The sequence below is a fragment of the Ictidomys tridecemlineatus genome, chromosome 10, assembly GCF_052094955.1.
Source record: "Ictidomys tridecemlineatus isolate mIctTri1 chromosome 10, mIctTri1.hap1, whole genome shotgun sequence".
Classification (NCBI taxonomy): Eukaryota; Metazoa; Chordata; class Mammalia; order Rodentia; family Sciuridae; genus Ictidomys; species Ictidomys tridecemlineatus.
The window spans coordinates 104,746,584-104,751,722 of NC_135486.1; the positions used below are offsets into that span (position 1 = coordinate 104,746,584).

The window sequence follows — 5,139 nt, forward strand, 5'->3', positions numbered from 1 at the left end:
CCTTGTCCAACAGGAGAGGTCAAGGAGAACAAGCCCTGCCCAGCACCTTCTGGAGAGTTCCAGGACACCTGGGCCTCTTGGCGTGCCTTTCCAGGATGCCTTTCCTGTGCAGACCTCTGTGGGCTGCGAGCTTGGCCCAGTGTGAACCAGGGCTCCTGTCTCTGTGCTAGCACACTAAAGGCCCTGATAAGTCCTGACTTCTTGCCCTGCCTTCCCCAGCCGACAGTAACTCTCCTTGGGGGCTCAACTCTGACCTTGCCAGTGTGGGACATAGAGGTTCAGAGTGGTTCAGTGTTTGCCCAAGGTCACATAAGGAGTGAAGAGAGGAACCAGGGCCAGGCCCATCTCATTCCAGGGTGGAGGACGGATGGAGGGCCCTCGCACTGTGGCCCTTCCCACCAGCTCAGCCTGCAGAAGCTCCGTGGCCGAGACCCAGCCTCCTCCGAGCCAATTGCCTAAACGCGTTCAACCTCCTCTTCCCATGGGACTGGCGCAGCTACTGCCAACATCTGTGGGGACAACGGCAGAGGAATGCCTAATGAGGGCTCGACGTGGCCCTGCCACGGAGCGCAGGCTGGGACAGATGGTCTATCATTACCCATTTTTATTAATTACTGGCTCCCCGTGCAGCGATTGGCTCCCGAGCTCAGTCTTGTCGGACGTGCTGAGGTCCCAGCTCTTTTGGAAGAGAGAAACGGTCCTTCCTGTAGTGCGACGTGCCTTCCCTCCCAGCTCCCTTTGAGGCCACAGGCATTTTTGGCTTGGTGAGGTCCCAAGGGGACCAGGCTAGGCTAGAAACAGCTGCTACTGCCCGAGAAGCCAGGGCAGAGGGGCTGGTGCGAGGATACGTGATCCGTCCTGGGGATCTGCAGATGAGGCTCCCAGCTCAGCTCCACCTTCAGCTTGCAGAGACCTGGGTCAGTCCTTCTCCCATCTCAGGCTTCACATTCCCATCTGCAAAGGGGGACAGCCCCTCATCCAGTGCCCCCATGGTCAACAGAGCTGCCGCCTAATCCTGCTGCCACGGTTTTAGTGCCCAGACTGCAGGTGCTGCTTGTGGCAGGTCCCCTGTGGTCTCTGCACCCCCCCCACCCCGAAATGGTGTCCTACCTGCCCTCCAGGAAAGCAATAGAGTTTGCATTAGGGTGAGAGGGGCCCAGCTGGTGAAAGTGGGCGGCCTGCTGCTGCTGGAGGACCAGGACACCCCAAGAAGTCTCCAGGGCCTGAAGGCTGAGGGCCAGGAGACTGGGTTCCGTGTCCCCACCAGCCAGCACAGCGAGGGCCTGGCTTCAGCAGGCAATCTGTCAGCCAGGGAGATAGTGGAGTTTGAAGCACAAGATCCCCAGTCAATAAAAAGAGGCTTGGAGACTTTTTATGTATCAAATTTGTCACATGGGACAGGCGTTTTATCTGCTGGCCACTTGATGGCTTGTCATAAAGCAGGGACTTGCTGGAGTCCCGGGTGTAGCGATCTTGGGCTGGCTGTGCCAAGCCAGCTAGAGATGGCCGGCTTCTGCAAAGGGAGCACCCGGCACAGGACCCTGTGGACCAGCTTCACCCCCCGCTGTGGTCCCAGAGCCCCCAGCGTGGAGACAGGAAGCCCTCACCTCTGTCAGTCTGCTCAGCTGCCGTAGCAAAGTGCCACAGACGGGGTGACTTAAACCACAGCAGTGTACTGTCTCCTGGTCCTGCAGGCTGAGAGAGACCACGGTGGGCAGGGCCGGCTCCTGCGGCCGCCCTCCTTGGCTTGTAGCCTCCTCTCTGGGTGGCTTCACAGTGTCATCCCTCTATGTGTCTGTCTCCTGACCTCTTTTATAAGAGCCCAGCCGGATTGGACTAGGGCCACCCTAGTGACCTCGTTTCACCTTAATCCCCTCTCTGAATGCCCTTCTCCAAGTACACTCACCTTCTGAGGTGCTGGGGATCAGCCATCAGCACGGGAACTTGCAGGGGACCCAGGTAAGGCCATCACCCTGTCCTCTCCCCAGGAAGTCCTCTTCCAGGGCCACCCTCATCACCTACTGAGTGACTCAGGGAAGATTCCTCCCATCTCCCAGTCTCCTTGACCTTCAAAAACTGTAAGGACCTTCAGTGACGGTCAAGGTCATTTATATGCAAACTGCACAACCACAGAGCAGGAGCCTTATGGGTGAGAAAAAGGAATATAATGGCCCAGCTGGCTGAGCAAGTGCTGAGCAGAGCCGGGCCAGGACGAGGCTCGCAGGCCTCCGACTGGATGCTGATACGTGGGCTTGGACCCCAGCCCTGCCACTGACTGGTTGCATGACCAATGAGAGGTCCCTGGCTTCAGCTTTCTTCTCTGGTAAGTGGGGGATAATCCTAAACCCTACCCCTAGGGTCTGGGAAGGGAATAAGTAAATGACATAAGCCTCGTGCCCCTGGCCGTGCTGTGTGGGCTGAAGAAGTGTGTGTGGGGGGTGGCTTTAAGGAGGGGGTGGAGCTGGTGGGAAGGAGCCTCAGCCCTAGAGCAGCATTGATTCCATGAGCAGCGAAGGAATGTTAGGGTTTGGCCCAACGGGGACACTTGAGAGACACCCCAGCAGAGTGACACTGATGGCTGAGAGCCATCAGGGATGGACCATGTTGTCTTGCCTTGGTGGACATGTGGGAAACAGGAATGAGCTCCATGACATTGGAGGGAATCAAGCACATCCTGGTACCCACTGGGGGAGGAGGCTGGAGAGTGGGAGGAGCAGAAAGGCCAGCACTGTGGAGAGGGGCTTTATTTTTGCCAAAGGCAATGGAAGGGTACAGAGAGTCTTGGAGGGAAGCGGAGGTGGAGATGGCCTCAGGGTGCAGGGATGGACCCCTCCACACATGGTGGCCGTTCCATCTCCTAATTTGTGCTTTCATGGAGGCCGAGGGGCTGGGCAGTGTTGAAGGTCAGGTTGTAGGTATAGGGTCCACCCAAAAGCAGCCCCAGAGGAAGAGAATTTTCTGGAACTGGCTCTGCTCTGCAGGGCAACCATGCGGACCCCAGTGTGGCTGTCAGGGTCCGTGTGTCTGGAGCTGGGCTGATAGGGTGCTGTGGGTGTTGGCTACCATTCTGACTCTCGTTCACAAGCCTCTGACCAGTGGGGTCATGGCCGACCTGGAAGGCGGGAGACACTGGCTTCCCTCCACGGGGAGCACAGACCAGGGCTCCGGGCAGAGTGCAGCCTGGCCGGGATCCACCACGAGGGGCCTTGGGGTGAGCGGCCAGTCTATTGAGAGACAGTGAAGAGGCGTCTAGGGAGGAAGGGGGAGGCAAAGCGAGGTGGGTCTAGCAGGCTGGCAGGGACAGGGACAAGCCGGGGAATGTCAGGACCTTGGTTCATCACCACCAAGGCCCTTGCTCCTGGACCCACCTGCCCATCCATCCTCCAGACTGCTCAGCCCCCCGTAAGGTAAGTGCAACCCTGTGACTCCAGTGTGGAATGAAACAAGCCTCCTGCAGGGTGCTCCTCCACAGGGAACCCCATAAGCCATTGAGGAGTGGCGGGCAGGCCCAGTAGAGGTGTCAGCGTGAGCTAAGGCCTGGTGGGCACGCTGGAACACCCCTGGGGCAAAGTGTCAGCTGGGGTGCTGGCCGGAGGTAATTCCACAGAGAACAGAGGCCTGCCCAGGAAGATGGCTTCTTCTACAAGGAGATGTGGGATTTGGGAAGTCTCCCTCAGCCAGAGCATAAGGGAAGCTTGGTCAGTATGGGCAAGAGTGGACGCTCAGAGGCTCTTCCATGCTCGGGGAGATGGGTCCAGGTGACCGACATCCCAGGCACCCTGGCTGCCCCCCTCAGGCATGGCTGGACCTATGTGTCTTATGTCTCCAAGGGTGTGGGGTCTCAGAGACCCACAGGCCCCTCTCAGACACTGTGCAATGTCCAGCTCCCTAGGGAGAGGCCCCCCCCTGGAGGTGGGAATAGTGTGCCCAGGGGCCTGGGGGTATGCAAGGACTGTGTTTGGAGAACTCACGTTTCCAAATGCCAAATTTACTCTGAGCATCCAGAGGGAGTTCAGTTCTTGTGCTCAGTCCAGGCGAGGACAATGGCTCTGCAGATGGGGGAAGGCGGCAGGTTAGGGACACATGCAGGGGCAAGATGGATGGACCTCGGGGACCATTCACTGCCAAGGCGGAGGAGGAGCAAGTCCAGCTTCCAGAGAACAGAGGGACTTGGAGGGGAGGAAGAGGGATGGTGGCACTGAGGGGCCCTTGTAGCCTCTGAGGACTGAAAAGGGGGCCTGAGCCCTGAGTCCTGCTCTGGGGGGTGGGAGGGAAGGTGGGGGGAGTGTCAGAACAGTCAGGATTTTTCCTGGAACTTGACTCGCAGAGCTTCTGCAGGCAATAAAAATTCTCAAGACAAGGCCCAAATCACATGCTGCCCCCCCCCCCCCCACACAGGAGGCCAGGAGATGGCCGGGGTTGCCCAGAGTCGGCTTGCCTCCTCCTGAGCATGCGCGGCTCCCGCCTGCTGTGACTATCAGTCCCTGCCTGGGAGATCCTGGGCCAAGGGCTGGAATTGCCGAGCCTCAACTGCCCGTATGAAAGGTGGCAGAAGTCACCAGGATGTGGGTTGTCATGGGCTCAGTAGAGTCCCTGAAAGGATATGTGGGTGTCCTAACCCCCTTTGGAATGTGACCTTATCTGGAAACAGGGTCTTTAAAGGAGATCAGGGTAAAATGGCATCATTGGTACGGCCAACTTGACTGTCCTTAGGACAGGGGGAAATTGGGACCCAGGAGAACATGTTCAGAGAAAGTATCGTGACGAGTCTCAAAGCCCCAGAACTGGGACACCGGAGATTGCGTGTGTGGGTGGGGAGGGGGCGGAAGGTAGAAGCCCCTTGAGAGCCATCAGAGAGAAGGTGGCCCTGATTTTGGCTTCAGGCCCTCAGACTGTGAATGAGTAAAGGTCTGTGGTTTTAAGTGACCCAGTGTGTGGCTCTTCCTGACTGTCACCCCAGGACACGGAATCAGGGTTAGGTGTGGCTCACCTGGGAAGTGCTCTGAGGCTGTGAGCTCCTGGTGGTGACCCATCAGCCTCACCTGCACCTGTCCCCCTTCCTTCCCGAGCCCTGTGCCTGGGCACGGAGGGACTCATGGCCTCTCCAGCCTCAGGAGCTCTACGTATTGCTGATAACTA

The 5,139-nt window shown here is 58.3% G+C and overlaps 1 long non-coding RNA gene across 1 annotated transcript; it reads right to left on the bottom strand.

Moving 5' to 3' along the window:
• Positions 1 to 586: 586 nt before the first annotated feature.
• On the bottom strand, positions 587 to 2,180 carry LOC110596928 (uncharacterized). Its single transcript, XR_002482780.3, has 2 exons — positions 1,608 to 2,180; positions 587 to 954 (listed from the first exon to the last, which is right to left on the bottom strand). It is a non-coding gene; the product is annotated as an uncharacterized LOC110596928 (long non-coding RNA).
• Positions 2,181 to 5,139: the final 2,959 nt, after the last annotated feature.